The 26033-nt window shown below is 50.2% G+C and overlaps 2 long non-coding RNA genes across 3 annotated transcripts in view; one reads left to right on the top strand and one right to left on the bottom strand.

The window, feature by feature from the left end:
- The window catches only part of LOC128928160 (uncharacterized), a 195250-nt gene that overhangs the window by 24268 nt on the left and 144949 nt on the right, over window positions 1-26033 (bottom strand). Inside the window, exons 3-4 of one of the 2 annotated variants that reach the window (XR_008472877.2) lie at window positions 18776-18815; window positions 9411-10648 (exon numbers count right to left, since the gene is read on the bottom strand). This is a non-coding gene — a long non-coding RNA (uncharacterized LOC128928160). Of the gene's footprint in view, window positions 1-9410; window positions 10649-18775; window positions 18816-26033 lie in introns of those variants that run through there. The other variant, XR_008472876.2, reaches the window with a different exon arrangement.
- On the top strand, window positions 18686-22257 carry LOC128928161 (uncharacterized). The gene is made up of 2 exons (XR_008472878.2): window positions 18686-18922; window positions 20181-22257. It is a non-coding gene; the product is annotated as an uncharacterized LOC128928161 (long non-coding RNA).

Here is a 26033-nt window from a genome sequence, read left to right as displayed (position 1 = left end):
TAGTATAGAGTCTGGTCCAAGACTAATGCGGGAGAAATATTTGTTGAGTTAGTGAACAAACGAATGAAGGAATAAACGAATAAATAAATGAATGTGTGTGAATGCATGAAGAAGCACAGGCCAGCAGCAACAGAACAACATTTGGAGTCAGGAGACCCGAGTTGGATCCATGCCTGTCACCTACTAGCTGAATGACCTTAGGCAAGTCACTTAACCTTGCTGAGCCTCAGTTAATAATGGCAATAATCCCTGCCTCTCGGGTGGCTGTGAGGATTAAATGAAAGTGCTGGGTGGGACTGCTTTGTTCATGGCAGGGCGCTGTGCAAATGTTAGTTCTAATTATTCTCTACAATTATGACTGCTCCGTGGGAGGTGCGTGTGTGAGTGAGGGTAGGGAAGGCTGCGCATGGGGGGAGGTCTGTGACCAGGCTGTGTGTGCATGTGTATTGTGTGTGGGTGTGTTTGGAGAACTGGGGCCATTAGAAAAACCATCAGCCCTCTAAGTTGTTCTTTCTTTTGCTAAACTCAACCTGCCAGGCTGACATCGGAAGCCGGAATTAGTGGGAAGTCTGGGGGGACGGGATTAGCAGCTGAACTTTCTATTCCTGGAGACCCTCTTTTCTCAGGAGGTCAAAGCAATTTCCATATATTATCCTGCTGGCAGCTTGGGAAGGTCAGGGAAACAGCAAACACATGACATGCATTCCTCAGATGGAGAAACCAAGGCAGGAGGGGCAGCCGCTGTGGCCACTCTGCCCTGCTCCAGTTCAAACCACCATCTGAAGGACTTTTCAGCCACCTGGGCCTGGCCTGGGCAGGCTCTTTCCTGGCTGGCAGCAGTTCATTCATTTGAGGGCTTATTACAGTCCCCTTCACCCCTGTTTCCAGTCCTGGGCTGTGAGTGTTTCCTGGGGAGGATTAGAGCCAGGACCCCAAGTCCCTGCTGACTAGATGCAGGCAACCTTCGGAGGGTCTGACTTCTACTCAGCGTCCACCTTTCAGCTCCGGCCAGGCTGTGGCCCTAACTCCCCTCTAGCCGACCTTCAAGTTCAGTTCTCCTCCAGAAAGTCTGCCTGACTGTCCTGTCTGGCAGATGGAGAAGTCATTCTTCTCTGAGCCACAGGTGTGAAGGGACCAGGAGGAAGGGGGCTTGGAGCCCAGCCACATTGCTCCTGCTGATGCTGAGGGCCAGGCCAGAAATGCTCTGTGAAACTGATCAGAATAAGAGCAGCTCAGACAGAGGTACTGTGAATGTGGAGCTGGTGAACTGAGGAGACTCAGAGGAAGTTCTCTGAAAGGTTAGAGCAGTGATTCTCACAAAGTGTTGTCCCAGCATCAGCATCACCTGGGAACTGCCTGTTCTACCCCACACCAGATCTACTGTGTCAGAACCCCAGGAAAAGGGGCTTAGCAAGTGTTTCAGCAAGGCTTCCAGTTGACTCTGATGCTCCAGCAATTTGAGAACCACTGGGCTCAAACTGCACCACCTCCCTGCACCTGGAGCCAGAAACCTGTCTTCCCAGCTAGGTCTCAGGAAGCCCCACCTTCCCCACACTGATTTTGATTCGTTCTGAGCTCCTGCCCCAGACCCTGGGTCTTGCAGATGGGGAAGCCTGCAGCTTTCATCTAGGGGCCTGTGTGCCCCCACCTGTAAGGAGGAGGAGGCCTTCCCAGAACCTGTCCAAGGCCTTGGAGAAAGGTTGCTGAATTGCAGGACTGTGGGCAGCCCGCAGTACAGCGCTGGGCTCATATCCCAACAGCAGCCCCAGCCCTGAGGTCCCCGGTCTCTGGTTAGCACCAGAGGTGTGTAATCCTCGGTTTGCCACCCACCCACCATCCGCTGGGGTAGTCATCCTCCAACTGCCATCCTCCCTGATTAAAGCAGCCATGGTGCTGGTACCCAACACTGTACTCCGTGCTCCAGTCGCCTGGCCTCGGTTTGTAATTCACCCCTCCCCCAACAGTCCTAAGGGGCGCTGTCCTCCCAGTTTAGCAGATTCAGAACGGAGACCCAAAGATGTTCTGTAGTTTGTCTGAGACCTCACAGCCTGTTCGAGACTATAATTTGATTCCGAGACTGTCTGATTCCAAAGCCCTCTTCCTCAGTGAGAGCAGACTCCAGCCTGGGAGCCAGATGCACGTCGGGAGGGAAAGTAGATCCAGCCTGTGTGCTGGCTCCACTACACGCCGGTGAGTGCCTTAGGCCTGCCTCCGTTGCCCCATCTGTATAGTGGGAATAATCATTCTTGCCCTGCCGGCCTCACAGGACTCCTGTAAAAATCAAGGACAGGGGTGGAAGCGAGTGGAAAACTACAGTGGTGTTCAAACGCTGTGACCAGGCGTCCCGCGTGCTTTACAGCATACAAATCGTACGGTATACAAAGTGCACCCTCGTATTGCCTCAGGTCACCCTCTCCGCAGCTAATCGACCCTCACCTGCGCAATCATTGAAGGAGAGGAGTAAGATGCCGCGTCCAAGTCCTGCAGGATCGCGGGACCCGGGTCAGACCAGCAACCGCGTGCGCCTCCGGTCACAAGCGCAAGAGGGCGCCATGGGCCTGCAGCGAGCCCAGGCTGCCCGACCCGCAGAGCGCAACCTCTAGCGATCCGCTCCGCCTGCAGTTTCCAGGCTTCGCTGAGCGCCCGGAGGTGCCTGGGGTTCCATGGCGTCCGAGAGGGATGGCGGAGAGTTGTGCGGTTTCTGAACTTGAAATATGAAGTCGAAAAACCAGCTGCCTCTTACTGCTGTGTGACCTCTTGTGGGACGTTTGGCCTCTCTGAGCTTCATTTATAATTATAGAAACAGAATTCCCTTACCCGCCGCCACTCCAAGCCAGCCCGCCGCAGGCGCCTAAGCCCATGAAAAGAGATCACTCCCTCCCGGGCGCAGTGGCTCACGCCTATAATCCCATCACTTTGGGAGGCCGAGGAGGGTGGATCACGAGGTCAAGAGATCGAGACCATCCTGGTCAACATGGTGAAACCCCATCTCTACTGAAAATACAAAAATTAGCTGGGCATGGTGGTGCGCGCCTGTAGTCTCAGCTACTCGGGAGGCTGAGGCAGGAGAATTGCCTGAACCCAGGAGGCGGAGGTTGCGGTGAGCCGAGATCGTACCAGTCTGGGTAACAACGGCGAAACTCCGTCTCAAAAAAAAAAAAAAAAAAAAAAAGATCGCGAAGACTGGCTTGCAGTGCAAACATTCACACGTTAGGAATTCGTGTAAAGCCCTTTCTCCTACCCCACCCCTCCCCACTGCCTTCGTGTACTCAGTATCTGAAGCCCCTCCGACGAGGTACGCCTGGCTTCTGCATTCCCATTTGGTGGATGCGCAGACTAAGGCTCAGAGAGGCTGCTCTTTCGGGAGTCCTGTGGTTCATCCGGACCGAGACTGACGGGCTGGTCTCCCGGCACCGACACCAGACTCCAACCCTTCTAGGTCCCGCGGCCTCGGCGCCAGCCTGCGTGGCCTGGGAGATCGGGTCTCCGCGGCGGGGTGCTGGAGAGTCGCTTCCGATCTTCCGCAGACACCGGGTTGCTGTAGAGGCTAAACCAGTTGGGGAAGCGTAGGAGCCAGAATGCACAGCCCGACCCCGGCCCGGCCAGCTTAAGGGCAGCGAACGACAGCGGGTGTTCGTCCCTAAGTTCTGGGCTCAGCCTGTGGCCCGACTGTGACCGCCACACCGAGATTCCCGGGCCTCAGCGCGCGCCCGCGTGTGTGGTCGGGGCTCCGTGGCTCTGGGCGCGGACGGCGCACCCCAACTCCCGGGTCCCGCGGGCCTCCTGCGCGCCCTCCCCTAGCGGTCGACTCGAGCTGTGCCAGCCGAGCCCCTCCACTGCGGTGGGATTGCCGGGGTCAGGCCGGGGGAGGGATGGCCCCGCGGCCCAGCCCGCGCCCTCTGCCGCAGCTGTTTGCACACATGTAATTAGCTCTAATTATCCCGGGCTTTCAGCTTCCAGACTCCGGCCTGAAAGCCGCGCGCCCGGGGTGAGAGCGGCCGGGGAACCGCTGCCCCTCAGCGCGAGCCCTCTCCGCCCCGACCGGGGACACCGCGGCTCCATCCGAGTCCCCCGGACCTTGAGCCGTGTATCTGTGTGTGCCCCAGTGCCTACACTCGTGCTTGCTCGCGAGCGTCTTTGTGTGTCCGCCGCTGTGTGTTTGAAGATGCCTCCGGGGAAGGTTCGCGGGAATCCGGCGCAGATTGGGAGAGGAGGAGTCTGGGGCTGGGGGTAGGGGGGCGAAATGGTTCTCAGCTGCTAAGGAAGGATAGACCTAGCGCCACACTCCCTCTCGTCCGCCGCGGGTCCTGAGTAAACAGGAGCCCCCGGGGCAGCGACTCGGCCGAAAATCCCGGGATTGCTGCTGTAACCGTCCAGCCCAGGCGTCGTCGACCGAGACCCGTTTCCCCCGCCTCTGAGCCGCTTCGACGCTTCTTGAAGGCCCAGGAGCCGCCACCGCCTTCTTAAACCGGCCACCAGCGCGCCTTCCTTCTACAGGTGGCAGGGCGAGGCTCCGAGGGGTTAGGGCACTCGCCCCGGGCGGCGTAGCAGGCCGGGGGCGCCACTCCCCGAGCGGGATTAACGCTCGCCTAGAGCTCAGAGGGTCGGCCGGGGCCGGGAGATCGCCTCCAACTCCCGGGTCCTCTTCTCTCTGATCTCAGAACCCCAGCCCTGGCCGACCCGGGTCCTGCGTACTTAGTGCGTTCCCGCCGGGTCCTTCCACCCCTCTCCCAAGGGCCGGTTCAGCCTTCTCTATTCGGAAAGGAACCAGAGGGCCAGGGGAAAAGACAGCCCAGCCCCAGGTAACTTAGGCAAAGGTGGGGGCGTCCGCCGAGGCCCCTGGATCCCGGTTTCTCAGCACACCGTCCGCCCCTCGCCGCTAGAGCGGCCCCTGGGCCTTCCCCGCCCTGGGCTCAGCCTCCCTTGTCCAGGCTCCTGGGCACAGCCTCTCCGGGCCTTTCTCTCTCTTCTCCGACCTGCTTCCCCATTTCCCGAGTGTCTCGCTGTGCCTTTGCCTCTGTCTCTGCCTCTGTCTCTCTGCCCTTCTCTCATCGGATCTCTGCCCCTGAAGCTACCCCCGTCCCTCGCCCCTGCAAAGGAACATACATGGGCAGAATCCGCCTTTTCAATAAAAAACGACAACTGGGAAACAGTGAATTAAAAAGCATTAACTTAAAAACAATCCATGTGTCTACAAATGCGTTCCAAATGACAGCCCTTTGGGGGGGGGCGTGTCGGCCACATGTTCTGGAGCCTCAGACACAAAATGTAGGGGGCTCAGTGCCTCACGATGGACCCCTCTCACTAGCCACCTGGGAAGGCGGGATCTGGGGATAGGAAGTCTCCTCTCCACCCTGTTATAGACACCCACCGGATTCCCTGGACCCTCCTAGTTCTGGCATCTGCTGGTCCCACCTACCCCCCTTCCCCCACAAATGTTCCCAACACTGACCTCAACTCTCCTTTTGCACCAGCCCTCCCTACCCCCACCCCACTCACATCGATTCCACCTTCTCCCACCCCAAGTCTTCCATCCCACACTCCTTGCTGCACCAGAGGCCTGCCCTGCCCCACCCTCATTCTGCCCTCCTGCCCCTAGACCACCCAGCAGTCCTGGCTCCAAGAAGTGGTTAGAACCAAAGCTTTCCTTGGCCTGAGGAGACTCCCTAGGGAGCTGCAGGCAGAAAGGGTGCTGCCAGTCCTTCGAGCTGCAGCTGCTGTGTCCTGCCCATGCTAGTCAAAGACGGTGTCTCTAGAGGCTGGCCTCCCAAGGTTGCAGAAGGAGGCTTCTGTCTTTTGAAGCCCCTCACCAAGACAGGCCCTCCCTTCAAAGTTCATCATGCTGGCCCCCTTATTCCTAACAACCTTCCTTAGCCTTTTTCTCTGGAAACTGGAAGGATTGGAGTACATCCAGTAGGCTTAATTAGAGAAGATGGGACTGGGTGGGGGCCTAGATTTCTACTGTGCCTTCAGTGTCTTCTCAACTGGGAGAGAGATCTTGAGCCCATAAACCAGAGGGAGAAGGAGTTCTGGATTCTTAGCCTTGCTCTGCTAATCATAACTTATGATGATAACAATAATAGTAATATAGTAGCTAACATTTATGGAGCACTTACTGTGTGCTCTGTATATATTAACTCACAGAAATCACGAATGGCTATATGACTTCAAGCAGTAGCTTGTCCTACCTGGATCTCACTTTTCCTATCTGTAGCAGGAAAGGGTGGAACCAGAGGCCCTCCTTGTTTAGACAGTGAGTCTGAAACACCTATAGTAGAAACAAAATCTGGACCAGTTGTATTTGTCACTGTTCCTATCTGTTTAAAATGACATAAAGGCATCCACCAGGAAAGTTCTGGCTCCAAGTTATTCCGTTCTGGAAACAACAAAACAAGAATGTCATCAATTTTTTAAAAATCATGGCTGGGCACAGTAGCTCAGGCCTGTAATCCCAGCACTTTGGAAGGCTAAGGCTGGAGGATTGCTTGAGCCCAGGAGTTGGAGACCAGCCTGGGCAACATGCCAAAACCCCACCTCTCCCAAAAAAGATACAAAAAATAACCAGGTGTGGTGGTGTGTGCCTGTAGTCCCAGCTATTCGAGAGGCTGAAATGGGAGGATCACCAGCCAGGAGGTTGCAACAAGCAGAGATTACACCACTGTACTCCCAGCCTGGGCAACAGAGCAAGACCCTGTCTCAAAAAAATAAATTTTTTTTAAAAAAGTTTAAACAATAACAGTTCTCACCAAATCAGATTATTCTCCAACTTAATAGGATGAGCCATTTAATTTTATTTTTAATAATAAAAATATTCTGTTTTCATGACACAAGGGAGTCTTTCAGAATTCACATGGCTATAACCATGTCTCATTTGATGACTTAGCAAATTCTGGAGGAACCCAATCTGAGTACTTATACAAAGCCCCTTGGGGATGCTGATATGAGAATTCTTATTCTCATATAATTTCTGAATCCAGTATCAGATATCTGATATCTTTCATTCTTATGTGATCTTTCTTGTCTCTGATTCTGAGATTCCAATTGAGAATCACTGATGTTGGTTTCTGAGAATTTTTGTTTCTGTAGATTTAAGCAATTTCTCTATGTGTGTACCCTTACACATATGTTCCCAGATGCTGTGAAGGTGCATATGCTATACACGTGTCTCTGGGGGTGGGTGCCTACGCTTCTGGGCAAATGTGTGTGACTGTGCCTTTGTGTCACGTTTACGTAAATGAGGAGATATTTGTGCTCATGTGTGGATGTGTCCTGTGCCTGCATTGATGGGCTTGCCATTTTCTGAAGCCTCCAACAGGGAAGGAGTTTCTCTGGAGGAAGAGCCCATCCAGGTCCCTGAAATGCCAGTTGAGCAATCTCTGGGCTCCAGAGCTGACAGAGCTCCTCTCCTGATTGGAGAAGAGGGACAACAGATTTTGAGCATAAACACAGATCTCTGTGCTGAGCATTCTAATTCTGCAAGTCAAGTAGAGAGCCTGTGCAGCCGCCTGCTAATTAGCTACCCTGGGGAAAAAAATTGCCTGTGTTGGAGTGGATAATGTGTTTGCCTGTTTCCGTGGGATCCTTGACCAACTGAATGCCCCCACCTCCCTCTACCCTCCCCCATGGGCCCATCTCCCTGCACCCCCAGCTAGGAAAGATGGTGCCGCCTGTGCATGCCTCAGCTCCAAATTGTCAGCTTTTTCAAACAGACCAATTGCTAAGCAAATGTCATTTGAGCTGGAGCTTGGAAGGTTCTCAATGAGATAAATGACCCATTTGAATAGATGAAGATGAGTCCCACACTGGATGAAGAAGAGCTAATAAAGTTCCCATAATATCTAGGGCAGGCTCCATGTCCCCTCCCCAGGTAATCTTCACCCTGAAGGGCAGGGGCTCTGCCACAACACAGGACAAATCCTCAGGTACCTGCAGCTGAGGATCTCAGACCTGACAGATCCCCAGACTACTGAACCTCTGGGTCCCTCTGCCCGGGTCCCTTCGGCAGTGCTATGGGTTGGTGGGGGCTGGGGGTAGCTGCCCACTATGGCCCAAGTCATGCCCTTCCCATTCTTGTATACGCATGTGTACACATGCTACACACACACACACACACACACACACCTGCAGTCTGAGCCCTTGGCTTTGACCTGTGGTACACTGTCATCTGTAGAAAGGTCCATACACAGCAGTGTACACAGTATCTATAAACCTCCATACCTCCATAGGTACATAAAAACACCTATGCAACATGCAGGTTCACCAGCTGATAGAGATATGAACTATACAGATGTCAGATATAGATACTGTTATGGAATGAACGTGTTCCCCTAAAATTCATGTAAAAGCCCTAACCCCCAATGTGATGGTATTTGGAGTTGGGGCCTTTGGGAGGTAATTAAGACTAAGTCTTGAGGGTGAGACCCTATAACGGGATTAGTGTTTTTATAATCTCTCTCCTCCTCCTCCTCCTCCCCCTCCTCCTCCTCCTCCTCCCCCTCCTTCTCCTCCTCCTCCTCCTCCTCCTTCTCCTCCCTCTTGAGGATACAGGGAGAAAGTGGCCATGTACAAGCCGGGAAGAGGATCCTCACCAGAAACCAAAGCTGCTGGCACCTTGATCTTGGACTTCTCAGCCTCCAAAACTATGAGAAATAAATGTCTGTTGTTGAAGCCACTCACTCTGTAGTATTTTGTCATAGTAGCCTGAGCAGACTAAGACATGCACTAGGAGTGACACTTGCACACATTTGCACGTATTCAGTCACACATCAGTAAAAATTATTGCCAACTCCTAGAGACGTTCCGGAATATGCACCACTGCTGCCCTCACTGCTGCCCCTTGTGTATGCAACTCTTACCATGGTGAGCATTTCACACACTATCTCTCACTGCATTCTCAGGACAGCCCCAAGAGGGAGACATTTATTAGCTCCATTTTATAAAACAGGAGGCTAAAATGAGTAATGTGCTCAGGGTTAGTTGCACAGCTGCTAAGTGATGGAGCTGGGATTCGAACCCAGGTCTGCTGACTCCAATGTGCACACTCTGTCGGGATAACAAATAATCCAGCATTCAGAGCTGGGGGAGAAGAACCTCACTGGGGTCTAAAAGAACGATCCTGTCACTCTTGTATGGCCAAAGCCTCCACTCCCTAGGGCGAGGGACTTAGGAGCCTCCACTCCTAAGGTGCTAGGGACTAAGCCTAGCACCTTATGACTCACTCACTATAATTGGGTACAGCTGTCTCCCAGAGTGTGGCAAGGTTTTCCCAAGTGCTGATGCACAGGCATCTCGGAAGCCGTTAAAGAACTGGCTTTCAACTTTTGTTCAAAATAATGACCATGAGAAAAGTCATAATATAAACTTATTCTAATACATGCCCAGCTTAAAAGACAAGCTCCGCTCTAGTGTTGACGTTTTCTGACAATACAAAATTATTTTATTCTTAGTACAAAGTTGCTTATCAGATTCATGCTGCTATTTGTTTTTAATTAATAATGAGATCATTTTATGGCCCATCTGTACCTGATTTCTAACTGTAGCACCCACTCCCAAGCCCAGGTCCTCTCATTAACAGTTAACAGGTGCCAGGGTGTGTTCTGGTTTTTCAGGCCCTGACCTGTCTAAGTCCAGCTCTTCTGAAATCTCCCAAACCCATCCAGAGCTGCCCTGGGAATATTTTTGACTCTTCATCAACCCTGGGCTGCAGAAGGGCCTGGGGCAACCCCACAGGCACGTCACACTCCTCCATCCCTGGGCCAGTACCCTGGCTGGCTCCCCAGAAGAAAAATGAAGGTCCTCCTGACAGGCAAGCATAAATATTTTCTTTCCCAGCCTGGTTCAGATGGAGATCTTTGCTCTTAATAAAGTGGCAGCTGGCTATCTGGGAGTGTCTGAACGTGGCCTTCTCTGGCAGGGAGCGCGTCATCCATCTCTGTCCTCACCCCGTCAGATGACAAGACTTTGCTGGGCTGCTCCTTCTTGGAATGTGCCTTGGCTGGCAGAAAGCAGGCAGGAAGCATTTGCAAAACACCAGTTTCATCTTCTGTCTGTGGAGGGGCCCGGAGGAGCGAGTTGAGTTTGCTGCTCTTGGCAAGCCCATCTATCAGGAGTGTGGCCATCGGGTGCCGGGCAAGGCTATTTATTTAAGCCTCACATCAGGCAGTGAGACTTAATTTATGGGGACAGGAGGGAGGGTGGTGGGGCAGGCTGGGTCTTCCCACTTTGAAAGGTGCTCAGAACAGAAAGGGCAACAGCACCTAATGGGAAATTGTGCTGTGCTTTGTAGCATGTGGCCTGGAAATGGAGCTGCAAGGCTCGGAAAGGTTTTGAAATAACATTTCAGGTTGGAGCCCTCCCTGCCCCCACCTAGAAATAGGTGTTAGGATGGAAAACAGGGCAACTCGCTTCACCTCTCATCACCAGCCAGAGCTGTTGAAATGAAAACAAAAAATTCTTCCTTAAAAGAAAACGTGTTTTCCAAAGTTCTGTGAATTTTCTCTTGACTTCCAAGTCCAGAAAAGGCTGCATGAAGTCTTGGAGCTTTGAAGCCTGCTTAGGGGACCAAGGAGGAGGCCCTGTGGGGGTAGACAGCAGCAACCTCCAGGCCATTCAGGTTTGCTCATCCACACATTCAGTGAGCAGTAGGCCTCTGGATGGTGAGAAGATACAAAGATTAAGGGTTGCCAAGGCCTGGGCCCAATTCCCCGCTGTATTGGTTCCCAAGGTTACCTTCAGAAAATTATTCAAACTTTCTGTGTTTTAGTTTCCCCATAGTAGAATGGGGACAGTAATATAGATGTCTAAGGATTGGTATAGGACACTATTGAAGCCTGCAGGTGACAGTGCCGATTATCGCACTTGCTCACAATCAGTGCTTGGCAACATGTTGAATTTGCTAAAGAAACTCACAGAGGTTTCCCATTGCCTGCAGAATGGGGCAGAGCTCCTCAGTTTTATAGTCAATACCTACTGGGATCTGATCCCAACCAATCCTCTCACCTGGTGTCCCAGGATCCTCCTACTAAAATTGGTGTGCAGGGCCTGGCCACACCCCGTTCATTCACTCTACACCACTGCACCCCCAGCTGCTTGCCTATACCGTCCGGCACCCAGCACGCCTTCCAGCACCCAGCATGCCTTCTGGCACCCAGCACTCCTTCTGGCACCTAGCACGCCTTCCTTAGCCTCCCCTCCTCATCACACCTTCTGTCCGGAGGCCCTGTCATCGGGGTGGCGAGAACTACCACTGACAAGAGTGCACACCATGGATCAGACACTGCATGTGTGTTATTTTAGATCTATGTTTTACAGGATCAGGAGACACGTAATCAAGCGAAAGGAAAGGGAGCACAGTAAGAAATTTCTAGAAGGCAAACAATATGGTCAGATTTACCATGAAGGAAAGATCGCTCTAAGCCAAAGAAGAGATTGTGAAGTAGGGGAGGAGGCCGAGTGTCAGGGAGGAGGCTGGGGGTCAGGGAGGGGGCTAAAGATCAAGGAAGAGGCTGGGGGTCAGGGAGGAGGCTAAGAATTAGGTCAGAGGCTGTTGCAGGATCCCAGCAAGGAAAGACAGTGACAGCAGCTTTTAGATGGGAGGAGATGCTGGGTTTGAGAGTTTGCGTCATTTTTTCATTCAATGCATATGCAGTGGGCACCTACTGTGTGTCAGGCTGGATTCCAGCTGCTGGGACGCAGTAGTGAACAAAGCAATACAAAAATCTCTGCCCTCCTGGAGTTTACATCCTAGTGGGAGAAACAGATCATAAACTAATAAGAAAAATGTACAGTGTGTTAGATAAGGGTAAGTGCTATAAAGAAACATCAAAGCAAGGGAATGGGATATCAGAGGAAGTGGCCAGTGACAAAATTATGGACACAGTAGCCACAGATGGCCTCACTAACAGGGTAACTTCTGAGAGGAGACTGGAAGGAAGTGAGAGTCAGCCCTGCAGACGTCTGGGGAGAGTATCCCAGGCAAAAGGAATTAGGAGCACCAAGGCTCTAAGGCAGGAGCGTGCTGCCATGTGCCAGGAGAGGGGGGGCACAAAGGGAGAGGATAAGAAGAAGAACTCAGAGGGGGGGTGAAAGGAGCTGGGTCAAAAAGGGCCTTGTCTGTCTCAGGCTCCTTCCTGGAGGTCAGGACTCTGGTGTTAGGTCGTTAGGTGGGCCCATCCCCCTCTGGCTGCCCAGTGGAGGGTACGTGTGATGTGGGTGTGATTGTGAAAGCTTTGAGGATAATGCCATGTGCCGAGTAAAACTCAGACCCTGCAGCCAGGTTCCATGACTCACAACTGTAATCCCAGCACTTTGGGAGGCCAAGATGGATGGATCACCTGAGGTCAGGAGTTTGAGACCAGCCTGGCCAACATGGTGAAACCCGCTCTCTACTAAAAATACAAAAATTGGCCAGGTGTGGATGCGGGCACCTGTAATCCCAACTACTTGGGAGGCTGAGGCAGGAGAATCACTTGAACTCAGGAGCCAGAGGTTGCAGTGAGCCGAGATCACACCACTGCATTCCAGCCTGGCAACAGAGTGAGATTACATCTCAAAAAAACAAACAAACAAAAAAAAACCAACCATACCCTGCAGGCTCTGAGATTCTCCAAGTTAAAGTCTTCAACACAAATACCCACCCTTTCTGAGACTACAGTTTGGGAGATGTTAAGATGGTAGCAGCGGTGCCCGTCTCATGATGCAGAGGGCCTTAACTCTCCCTACCGGCTTGCTGCTCCTGCCATCTGGGAACAAAGAGAGGGGCTGACTTCAGGCCACACTAGCCTCTAGGCCTTGTATCCATAAATACTGTGTCACATGGCTTGGGGTCTTTTCCTTCACAATGAATTCATCTTCATCCATCCTTCCTTTACTTATTCTCCCCAGTACTCATTTATTTGTGTACATACGCATTCCCTCCCTCGTTCTATTTATTTTTTTCTTCACTCCACACTTACTTATTTTCCTCCCTCCTTGCATTGATCATAAGAGTAACTAAATACATGATAGACTTTGCAACTCCTGGTGTCAGCCTGCCTTCTCAGCTACAATGTGCAGGATGAGGGCAGGAAGCATTCTTCTTCACAGCTGTGATACCAGCATCCGGCCCCACGTGGAGCCCATAGCACGTGCTCTATAAATGGATTCCTACACCATTCATCCACTGCACATGCATTCATTCTTTAGGCATTCCTCAAACCTCTGTGGGTACCAAAACCTGGGCCAGACACATTTTAGGAGAAGAGGGAGGAGAGGGAAGAAGAAAAAACAGGATACATTATCCCAGTCCCTGTTGTCCATCATTCCATCCATCCATCCATCCAATAAACATTTACCGACACTTAGTACCGAATTCTGAGCCGGAAACTGCTTTCATAAGAATGATCAAGGGAAGGCTGAGATTGAACCACAGCTGGGCCTCAAAGAATGGGCAAAATGTCAGGAACAGGGAGCAGGAACTGTAGCCAGGGGAAAGGGAACGGCAGGAACAGAGGTTTCCATAAACCTCACCCCGCCTGGTGGTTAGGAGACAACTGCTATCAAGAAAGCTTGGGGCAAATCATGGAGGCATTTAGTTGCCAGGCATGAGAGTTTGCTGGGCTCCAGGGGAACTTGATCTGGGCCTGTCATTTTCAATTGTGAGGAGGCAGGTGGGGCAGCAGCACTGAAGGTTTCAGGTTTGTTGCTCCTGGGCAGAGTATGATTTCCTGTTTGCCCAGAGAGGAGGAAAAGGCCTTCGAAAGAGAGTAAAGTTTCCCCAACAGGCCACACAAGCCCAAAATGGCTCAGACAAAGCTTTGTGACAACTTTAATGCAAATGAACTAACAATATATGGATTAAATCTTCCTCCCCAAAATACATGAGCCGTGGAAACAGAAAAGTGAGTGTTTAGGGGCAGGCCCCTTGAGCTGTCTCTGAGCCTTTCTTAGTGCAATGACATACTGAGGGGCGCAGGTGCCACCGTTCACCCAACAGGCTTGGACTTAATCCTTGACAAAGGGGTCTTGGCCCTCTAACACTGCAGCTCTCCTCCTCAAATCTTCTGGGCCCCGGCAGGCAGTGGCAGAGCTCCTGGGCTACTCTTGGCCTCTCTGACCAGGCAAAATTTGCTCATGGGCCTAGGTCTTCAGAAAGCACCAGCTCTTTCTGGCTAGCCAGGAAGGTGAGTAAACACCAAATAATAACAAAAACAATAGGTATGATTTTAATACTTATTATTTCACATGTAAACATATTCAGCTAACAAAACACTGAATCAGTATCTCATTTGATCCTCATCAGAAGCTGAATGGAAAGTTGGCAGAGGAGGGTGATGGGGGTAGATTATTATTACCATATTACAGATGAGGAAGCTCAAACCCAGAGAGGTTAAAGTGACTTTTGTGAAAGTCACACGTTTGCTACAGTGCTCTAATGAGCCCACTACACCAAACTTCCAAATTGGTAAGATCATGGCATCCTTTTTCAGTGAAGAGTGTGTCCCGGATGTAAATAGCCATAAGTGGTTCCTATGGTTCTGTGGTTGAGATGGGCCATAAGCAGCTGTGACCTTTCCTCCCATCTCATGATAACCTGGGGGTTACAGGTAAGGCTACAGTCTGCAACTGAGGTCTGGACTCAGCCCAGGCAAGAACCAGAGACCAGGTCTCCTGGCCCCAGCCCAGTGTTATTTCCACTCTACCTGCCCTGACACTGAGCTAGGGCAAGGCCCTCCCGGTTTTTTCAGCCTATCTGTAGTGAGAGGGTGTGGGAGAGAAAGCCTCTAGGGCCCCTTCCAGGGACCAGGCTGTAACTGTGATCAGTTCTGAGCTCCGGATGTGAAGGTGAAGAATGAGAGCAGGAAGTGCCAGGCTCCAGGGGGTGGGGCAGGCCCCGCCAGGGGAGGCAGAGGGCACTGAAGCCACCCCTGACCGACTTCACAAGATAAGGCCCACCCTCACCTCCCCACTTCCTCCTCTCCAACCCCAGGGTCTCCTCCGCTTCCACATCTTGTTGACTTTTGAATTTACAAGGTGTGCCAGTTGCCAAGGCCCCCGGTTGATTACACCCCTGGACCTGCCTTAGGAAAGCATCCTCCTCCCCCAGCCCCTACCAGCAACTGGGAGGTGGGGCTGGGAACATAAGATGAGATCTCTGAGGTGCTGGGAAGAAATTAAAAAGAGGAAACATACTGAAAAGAAGACAGAAGAGAGAACGCGAAGGTAAGTTCCATTCTGAAAAGGAAAAGGGGAAGAGCCACGTGTGACTTTATAGCCGGTTCTGAAACTCATGACTCTTGACCAGGTCTGACTCTGACCGTGGGGAAAGCTCAGGTGGGGTGAGGAGCTTTATGGTGTTTGCTTGGTTTATTGGTTCTGTGGAAGAGGATATGAGGGCCCAGGCAGTTCTCTGGAGATAGGACCCCTCAAGGAAAGGCCGAGATTTATGGTTTCCGGAAACCCTCAAGGTTACTGGCCTAGGCCTAGGCTTTCCTTGGTTCCAGGGATTTAAGGGGGGAGGGCCTGGAGGTAAAGGAAATTCCAAATCGTGGTGGGAACCATTCCCCAAAAGACTTTTATCTTCTATCATCTCCCGTGATTCCCAGTCTACTCCATGATGCTGACAGTCTGCCATCATTTTAACGAAGCTGGGGCCTGAGGCTGAAAGAGTAGGCAGGCTGGTCCCAGGTCAGACAGAATCAGTGTCAGAGGAGCAACTCAAACCTAACTCTCCTGGTTCCCACTCTGGGGCCCTTTCTCTCTGGGCTATTTATACTGGAGTGGCCTTTGAGGCCCAATCAGGAAATACCTGAGTCACCCTGACTAAAAGAAATAAACTATCGCTAAGGGCTCTGGCCTGGAGTCACCTCTCTGTCACCACATGCAGGCCTGGGACAATAGGCGCCCATCGCTCCTCAGCAAGGTGGCTTAGGTGTCCCCTCCCACAAGCATGTGACCACACCAAGGGTGCTTGACCTTCCAGGAAATGCTCCTGTGGACACTGGCCCTGGCCAAGTGGCTCTGGAAACAAATGTTTCATTGACAACCCTACTTCACAGGCATAAGAGGCTAGTTCCTGACACAGCCTTCCAGTCTTCCGTGGACCCTGTTAGCAGGATAAATTTTATTTCTGAGCTTAATTAGAGGACATGCCATAAATATTCATGCAGCAAAATGAGCCCTGGCTCACAAGTGCAGCTGCTTCCCGCATGGGGGAAATTAACATTGTTTTCCAGCCATGAGTAATGAGGCGCCACTGCTGGAGAGAGGAGCCTTTTCAACAGCCTCTCTAGGACAGAAAGGGAGAGCCATACTCAGAGGCATCCACACCCTGGGGAGCCAACACGGCCCCCACAGACCCCTCTGCATCTCCAAATGAGGGGCACAGCTGGGATCCTCAGGGGCTCAGTCCTGAAGGGGGCCCCCAGCAGGGCACTCAACAGAGCAGACAATGCATCGAGAATAGGGATCAGCAAACTCTAACACGGGCCAAATCCACCTGCCACCTGCTTTTGTAAATAAAGTTTTATTGGAACCCATTTGTTTAGATATGGCTACAACAGCAGAGTTGAGTAATGTGACAGAGACCTTATGGCCTGCCAAGCCAAAGGAAAATATTTACAACCTGGTCCTTTGCAGAAGAAGTATGCCCTAGAACTATTTCATCCTGGATATTTGTGATTATTAATATAAGTCCCATAATCTCAAATTCTCTGTAACCTTAGGAATATGGAATGGTTTTAGAGTCTCATGGTTTTAAAATCTTCCGTGCATAGACTCTGGAACTAATCTCAGCTCTATCACTTCCTTAGCTGTGTGACTATGGGCCAGTTACTTAACCTTCTCTCTGCCTCAGTTTACTTATCCTAGCTCATAGTGTTGTGAAGACTGAATGAATATTTATAAAGCCCATAAAAAATATTCAGCATAGGATAAGCTATAAATAAGTACCTGGTAAATAAATGGATTCAATCTCCTAAAATTTCAAAATCCTCAAAAAATAGGATCTTAACCTCTCCCTACAAATTTCAGCCTGTAAGATCTTAGAATCTAAGCTGTGACAGGGAGTCCCCAAGTTTCTGACACTGTACTAAATGCTTTATAGTCATTATCTCATTTAATCTCCAAAACAACTCTGTGAAGTAGGAATTACAGGCAATTTACATATAAAGAAACGGACTTTGCAAAGGTAGGAAACTAATCCAAGGTCACAAGGGTAAATTGCAAAGCTTGAACCTGCAAAGCCCAGGGTACCTGACTCCAAGCTTTATCTCTCAGATAATCCCACCCTCACCCACTGCCAAAGTCTCTCCTCTGTAACTGTCACAGTCTCTGCTGGGCACTGCCATGTCAGGAAGCTGGGGAGCTCACACTGGGATCTACTCTTACTTTTGCTCCTCCTAACCCCCTTGGTCCTAGTTTGTCTGTTTGTGGCTCTGAAAATCCCAGGCAAGAGACCATGGACATTTCTGGGAACATCTCCCAACTTGCTGGGAGCCAGCAGCAGCCTGGGCCTCAAGCATTTGCAACAAACTAGACCCATGAAAAGACAGCGCTCCATAGCTTTATGCAAACCACACCCCCAGCAAGCCCTCTCCGGTACCAACAAGAAGCAGGGACCCCTCTTTCTCCTTAAGACTCCCAACATTGCTGACTGAACTGTCACTCGGTGAGACAAGAGCCACGTCCTCATCTAAATCTTGTCATAATACTCCTAGGACTCTCTAAGCCTTGTCACCTTTCTGCTTGCTTTCAGTGTTTTGAGATCTAGCCTCCCCTCTGGTTCTACAGCATAATGAAGCTCATCATGTGCTGGTAGCACTGTGTTTATCCTCACAGCATTCTTGACCTAGTGGGTCAAGAAAGTATTACCATTCTCATTTATAAGATGATGTACCTGAGACCCAGAGGCGAGGAGGAACCGAAAGAAAGAAGAAATTATACTACAGTAGAACCTTCTGGGGCCAGGCCCTGTGCTAAGCCCTTTGTCTCATTTCATCCTGACACATGTAGGTGCTCACCCCACTTTCCAGGAAAGGGAACTGTGGCTCCTAAAGGAAAGCTGTCTTGTTCTAGGTTCCATAGACAGCGGGAGGAGGAAGACATTGATCAAGCATCTACCGTGTGCTAGGTATATTCATACATATATATGCCTTATTCTGCCAGCACACACACAAAAAAACCCTAAGTGGGGGGGGGGGTCTTTTTAATGCCTGCTTGCCAGATGTGTAAACTCAGAGGCTGGGGTGGCTGTCCCAGGAGAGCAGGGCTGGACCCCAGGCCTCGCTGGCGTGGATGAAGCACTTTTGCCCGACCCCAGCAGCCGTGGCGAGACTCAGCCCATATCCTTTCAGGGAGTGAAAAAGGAAACACTGGGCCCTTTTACAGGGTTTCCATGTGCATGACCGGGAGCCCCTGAGGATCGCCGATCTGCCACGGATGGGAGGAACAGTTTATTTTTTCTGTGGGCCTCTCTGGAGCCTTTCAAGGGTGTGAAGTTCCATGGCCTGCAAAAGCTGATTCTACTGGCTGTTCAGAGCAGGCCCTGCCTGGGCTCCAGCCCCCGCAGCCCCTGCAGACCCCAGCTTCTTCATGTGCCGCCCATGGGAACTCCCTCTGGCCCTCCTGGCCTCTCACACACTGAAAGGCTGCAGAGTGACAGGCTGGCAACTGGACTCTGATGTTTATTCACCAAACACAGAGATGGCCCTCTAGGTTCTCCTCCACCATCCAACCCTCTTCTACCTCAGGGAAGAGTGGTCACCAGCCCACTCCCAGGCCAGGATCCCAGCACACTCACCTCTGGAGACTGGCTACGACGAGGGGCATCCAGACTGCTCCTGCAGCGAGAGAGACTCTGGTTAGACACAAGGAAGAACTTGCTGCCACTGAGGGATGTTCAGCTCGGAGAGAGAAGGGGAGTCTCCTGAAGTGCCATGGCATTTCGGTAAGGACCCCAAGCTCTTCTGTAACCCCTGGGATAAGGGAGGGGTGAGGCTGCATGATTCTCAAGCCCCACTCTCTACCAGTTCTGACAATATGATAATTCTGAGGTTCCACAGCATGAGACAGGGGCTCAGAGTGGACCACAGGATCATTTCTATAGGTTTCTATCTCCAGACCTGCCAAGTGATTGACTGGACCAGACTGAGCAATTGTGTTGGGAAACTGCTTGGTTGCTTCCCTGTACACAGTCAAGGAAGCTGCACGGTCACTTTGCAAAAACGGAACTGCTGCTACTGCTTTTCTGTGGTTCCTTTTCACGCTGCCATTTTTATAACTGAAATGACTGCTTTGATTGGACTGGCCCATTGTGCATCTAACCGATCCATTGCTGGACTGAACTGACAGGCCATTCGTTGGCCACAGTCAGCTGTGGATGTGTGTGAGCTGGTTGGTGTGCAGCTTTCCGGATTAGATATTTTGACTAAATGGGCTGGTCTGAGCCCTGCAATCGCCCCAGCCCCACTCCCCAACCTCACTACCAACCTTGGCCTTTCCAGAGAATTGCAGTTCCAAGAATATCAGTCATAAATCCCGGCCAAATCCACCATGAAAGGACACACAGTATTGTCACGAGTTTAAAGCTGGGATTCAAATCAAGAAGGGAGAAAGCCCCAGTGGAGGACCTGTTATGCCCTGCAGCCTTGCCAGGCAGTCCATGTGGGCTGGACAGAGCCTGCCGCCCTGCCCCTCATCTGTGTCAGGGGATTGCTGAGTCCCTAGCACAGCCCCTCACTTGCCTCTTTAACTCACTTCCTTTCATTGCCGGCAGGTCCACCAACTTTCAATGGGGCTATAGCAAGAGGGATTCACCCTGCCCACCCCTCCTTGGCCTTTCAGGCTCGTAGTGAAAGGGACTTGTCCACAAATCAGGGATTTGCCATTGTGCCCTTTGTAAAGACTCTCCATTTCCCTCAGCCCCACCCCTCCCATCTCCAGAATCAGTGGGGGTGGCCCTGAAGGGCTGCAGACAGAGGTAACAGAGCACAGTACACCCAGTACCCTTGTTTAGAATCAGGGCTGAGGCCTCAGAAACTCCAACTTTGTTTTGGAGCAAAAAGACGACCTCTAGATTTCTCCTGCCTCCACCCTTTCCCCATTTTACAGATGGGGAAACTGAGAGCCATAGAATGAGGCCTCTTGACACCTGGTTTGCTATTCCATTAGCTCATTTTCACTCCCCATTTCTTTTCTTCTTTCAGAATTGAGGAGGCAATGGCATTTGTCATTTGTGTTAACAATACGCCACACCATTGAAAACTGTACAATGGCTGCAGCCAGCAGTCTAGGAAGTTTCGCATCTGAAATCAAAAGCTAGAGCCACGAAAACAGCAGGTCGTGGTGGAACTGCCTCTAAAATAAATGGAAACACTCGCCTGACTAATTTGAAATTCAACTCACAAAAAGGAAACAAAGCCAAATTGTTCTTTTCCTGTTTCTAATATTTTTGCTCTCACATTTGGATTAGTTAATCCAACTACCTGTTTGTGGGTGGGCCTGCTGGGGACCAGAATGGAGCGCTAACTTGCCCAAAGGCACACAGTGTGGCAGGCATGTTTGGCCTGACCCCTTTCTACCTCTCCGGCAGGCAATTCAGTGTTGGGAAAATCTTGGCTACAACGAAATGGTATTCCTAGAAGCAGCTAGGCACTGCAATTTGGTTTGTTGTGGGGCTTTGCAGTTTCTAAACTAAATGATTTATTAAGAATAGATGTGTGAGGCCGGGCGTGGTGGCTCCTGCCTGTAATCCCAGCTACTCCGGAGGCTAAAGCAGGAGAATCGCCTGGACCCAGGAGACAGAGGTTGCAGTGAGCCAAGATTGCACCATTGCACTCCAGCCCGAGCAACAAGAACAAAACTCCATCTCAAAGAAAAGGACTAGATGTGTGAGATACTATCTCACGCCAGTTAGAATGGCGATCATTAAAAAGTCAGGAAACAACAGATGCTGGAGAGGATGTGGAGAAATAGGAATGCTTTTACTCTATTGGTGATAGTGTAAATTAATTCAACCATTGTGGAAGACAGTGTAGCGATTCCTTGAGGATCTAGAACCAAAAATACCATTTGATCCAGGAATCTCATTACTGGAAATATACCCGAAGGATTATAAATCATTCTACTATAAAGATACATGCACATGTATGTTTATGGCAGCACTATTCATAATAGCAAAGACTTGGAACCAACCCAAATGCCCATCAATGACAGACTGGTTAAAGAAAAAGTGGCATATATACACCATAGAATACTATGTAGCCATAAAAAAGGATGAGTTCACGTTCTTTGTAGGGACATGGATGAAGCTGGAAACCATCATTCTCAGCAAACTAACACAGGAACAGAAAACTAAACACTGCATGTTCTCGTAAGTGGGAGCTGACAATGAGAACACATGGACACAGGGAGGGGAACATCATACACCGGGTCCTCTCCAGGTGGGAGTAGCTAGGGGAGGGATATCATTAGGATAAAAACCTAATGTAGATGATGGGTTGACAGGTGCAGCAAACCATCATGGCACATGATACCTATGTAACAAACATGCACGTTCTACACATATATCCCAGAACTTAAAGTATAATCTAAAAAAATAAGAACAGATTTGAAAGCAGCAAAAGGGGTTGATTTCAATGCTTCATCTATGGGAAGATTGCCATGATCTCTCAGCATTTCTATCCTAAGCTGCTCCCTCCCCTAGGAGGTGCTTTATGTGAACCTGGGGCTGGGAGATTCTGTGTGGGAACTGAGCTGGAGAAAAGATCATTTGAGGAAGATAGCCTCATATTTCAGTGGTCACTGCACAGACTGTCTTCATGGTGCTTGAATAAAAAGCAGGAGGTTTCATACTGAAGTTGTTTCTCTTTGGCTAGTCCTTCTACAGAGCTTTGGGGATGAATTCATTCCGAAGGCAATATTTTCTAAATTGCCAGTGTGACTCTGAAGCCAACTTCATTCTGCTTTTGGTTTATTCCTAAACTTGATAGAATCCCAAGTGTTAATCTCCGGCTGATATCTAACCATCCTCTTCCACTACGCTGTCATGGCGGGGATTTATGGCTGGGTGACGAGCTGCCACATCTCTCTGAACCCTGATGAAGACACAGATAACATCATCAACTCATCACTGAACCATCCCCATCAACCCCGCTTTAATCACCCCCAAGACTGATAACCATTGGAGGCTGTTAATACCTAGCAAATTATCTAATCCACATGTTGTTCGATCTATGTAAACTCCAGCCCATGAGGATCATAAAATAAATAAGCGTGAAATGGCTTGCAGTTTTGAATCTCCTCTCACCTAGATAGGCCAGGCTGTGTGATTTCAGCCGCTGTTATGGCTCCCACCTCCTTCCTAGAGGGAATGAGCAGCACAGGTTCCTATGTGGGCCTATTGGAGACTGTTTCTGGGATGGAGGCCACACACACACACCCCTGTCTGTCCCTCCTGCTCTCCCTCCCACATCCCAAATGAAGTCAAGGCTTCATTTCACTGATATGTTAATCACTGAAATAGTCTTTTCCTGCAAGACACAGGCATGGTGAATTAAGATGCTGGATGATTTGCAAAACGAAAAGCAAGCTGTTCCTTGAAAAACAGAGGGCTGGTAGGAATTTGTAATGATGAGAGGCAGGCAGAGAGGGGAGACAGAAAAGGAGGTCGGCAGCTCTAGGGGATGTAAGGAGCGATAAAATTAGACTGCGTTGTCTAGACATAAGCACAGGGTTACTGAGAGGTTTTGCGTGTGTGTGTGTGTGTGTGTGTGTGTGTGTGTGTGAATAGGGCCCAGCCAAATGGCCTCTAAATCCCTTTTTGTTGCTGAAATTCGTCAAGGCTATGTCTAAAAGCCTATAATTCTAAAATTCTGTAATTCATAGATCTGATACTTCTCTAACAAAACAGACACTCCCTGATTCTAAGGTTCTGTGATTCTAAGAGTTTGTAATCCAGTGAGTCTGTAATTATAAACTGCTATGATTCTCTAATTCTAGACACTATGGTTCTAATTCTACCATTCCATGATGCTAATATCCTGTGATTCTAAGATTCTATCATTCAGTGTTTCTTTAATTTAATATCCGCCATTCTCAAGTTCTATAATGGAAGAGGCCATGATTCTGTATTTCTATAAATTTATTCTTTGATATTTCTAATGCTCTACAATTCTAGTATTCTAGAATTTTGATTTCATAATCCTAAAATTCTAGAATTCTGTTTTATGCTACTAAGAATCTAAAGCATTTATACGATTTTATAAATCAATTTTTCAAGAATTCCTACAATCTGAGATTCTTACATACTGAGTTTTTAAGATCCTACAATACAAAAATCTTTTTAAATTCAATGTTCTATATTTTGAAGACTAAATTTCAAGTAGTCTTAGTTCTGAAATAATATTGTATGCTATCTTGATTCCAACATTTCTCATATTTTATGATCTGATTATTACAAAAAGTCATTTTATCTACAAAATGCAGGAATTAAGCTGCAAGTGACAAAGAATCAAGGGACCTCCACAGCTGTCCTCCTAATCAGATTGGAGCACATCACAGGACCGTGGATTCTTCCTCTGTGGCAATGGAGACCTGAAGACAGCTGCTTTACCCAGCCAGGGCTCCAGGAACTGCCTGGAAAGACAAAGGCATGGGGAGGTGGGGGCCCGGCCAGGGTCAGGCTGAGGAGTCGGCCCCCTTGCCTCCGGGAGGCCTCTCCTCAACAGCCAGGTTTCCAAACATCTGCCAGCATTTGGGTCCCGATTGCTGTCCTTTAAAAGTATCCCTCTCCTTTTCTTGTTCTCCATCAAGGGCTCCCATGACAATCATTTCAAGCAGCTAATGAGTTTCAGATGGGCTTTGGGAGCCAGGAACGGATGGACGCTCAGAGAGGATCGTTCTTAGGCTGAGTTCCGTGGGCAGGGGGAGGGGTGGGGGTCAGAAAGGAGAATCTTTTGTAGCTGAAGCAATAGGGGCCACCCACCCCTCCCAGGCCTGGGGACAGAACCTGGAAAGGAGCCCGAGCCCTGGTCACACTGCCTGCTCCTTCCCGCTTGCCCATGTTTGCTCGCCGTCAATACAGAGACCCACACTCCCTTTCTAATGCATCACCCACTGTTTTGAACTTTGATGAAATAAAGACCCAGAAGTATTATAGGAAAGATTGAGGCCTTCTTGGGGCCAAGATGTGATTACTCACCTGCTAATAGAAGGGTCCTTGCAAAAGACAGAAATCGTCCTTGTTGAAATTATGTCGTCTGTGATTCTCTCCCCTTCCCCACACGGCCCGGGGTAGGGTTGGCTGTGGGGTCCCTGGGGATTCTGGCCCCTGAGCCCCCTAGCACCACACGGGGGCAGCTCAGCAATCCTGCCACTCCCTGTACTAGACTGCTCTCTCCCTTTGGCCTGGGGCTCTGAGGAGGGGCGACAGTGGCCCCAAAGAGCTTTCTTCCTCCTGTTCCAGGGGAAGAGGAGAGGCCAAGGGCCCAGGAGAGGCATCCCAGCCTTCATTTCCGTAACATTCGGAGAGCCCAGGGAGCAGCCAGTGCCCAGAATCTGGCCAGGATTATACAGTGGGTTCTGCAGCATTCTCGCTCCCTGGCTGCCTGAGAACTTCCGCTGCTTTCAAGGTCTAATTTAGGGATTCACGTAAATGAGCAGAACATTGAGAAAGACACAGCAATGCATTTCAGAGGAACTCACACTCTCCACAACCCATCGAGGCAGGAATGTAGGGAACATTCTGCAACAGGATGTGTATCGTTTAGGGTTTGGAGTGGGTCTCTCCCGGCAAGAGAGAACAAACCTTATAATTAAGTAACTCTTCGTTTCCTTTAAGGTATCAACAACAACCACGTTCTCCCCAGTTGCCTAAATAGGACAAGTCCCGGGTTAGGCAGTTCCTGGTGGTCTGTGCTCACACATGTGCAGAGAGAGAAAAAAATCCTCCTGGAAGCTGGCCTCCCTGGCTTCCCAGCAGCAGGCCACCTCCCTGTCCCACCGCTCCCCACTCCCCCGTTAGCAATTAGGGGTAATCTTTTGTTGCCTGGAAAGTGTAAAAATTGCCGGCTTTTCTTTTTGCATGCATAATATCCATTTCCCCTCCAAGCACGTTATTTGGTTTGGGAATTACATCTATTTACAAGAGTAGATGTTGCACAAAGGTTGTGTTTATGTGGAAAATTATATCGGTGACACGGGCTGATTGGCATGTGGAGGCTGGGAGAGCAGGCCTTCTCATCAGCTTGGAATAACAAAATGATTGTATTTTCAGCAAAGCTAATTGATCACATACCTCGCTGGGCTATCTGTTTACTCAAAGGCCATCCAGGCCCTGGGAAGGTGGAGAGAAGAGAGCCCGGGGCTGTGGTCACTGCCAGGCCGACTGAGCCAAGGGCTAGGAGTGTGAGACAGAGACCAGGGCCTTGGAGACCAGGTCCTCAGGTGGTGAGGTTCGGCAGCAGGTCGGGCTGACGCCATTCTCCCCAGGAAACCAGGCCCGGAGTTCACACTGGTGACGTTGTCCTTTCTCCAGACCCCAGAAGTCAGTGTGGGGCAGAGCAGGTGTGGGGAAGGACAGGTCGGAGTAGGATCCGGAGCCACTGATGAGAAAAGGCAAGTAAATTCCCTTCTTTCATCCTTGTGAAAAGCAGTGGGCTTTAAGCTGGTGCTGAGCTGGCCGCACAGGGCTTGTGGGAGTGAAAGCTCGGGAAACCTGTCTCCATGTGTCTGCCTTGACCCAGTGACTCTGTCTTTGCTCTTCTCTGGGGAGCTCTAGATCAGGGGCCAGGAATGAGACTAGAAGGATGGCTGGGAGAGAGGAACGTTATAGGGTGGGGGACACTGTGAAGGCAGCCTCCAAATCTGCGAACAGCAAAACCTGAGTGCAGCCCTCTCTGAGGCCCTGCAGGAACAGATCTTGCTGCTGCCTTTGGGGAAAGAGGTGCTTATCTTTAGGTTTATGACCAGAATTCCTGGCCCTGGGCTGGCTGAGCCTGTGAGAGGTCTCCTAAGAAGATATTACCTCCCCTCATTGACCCACACCAGCCAACAGCTGA

This window comes from Callithrix jacchus, chromosome 7 (genome assembly GCF_049354715.1).
Source record: "Callithrix jacchus isolate 240 chromosome 7, calJac240_pri, whole genome shotgun sequence".
NCBI lineage: Eukaryota > Metazoa > Chordata > Mammalia > Primates > Cebidae > Callithrix > Callithrix jacchus.
Note: the sequence above shows the minus strand (reverse complement) of the source record. Positions and strands in the feature narration are given on the sequence as shown.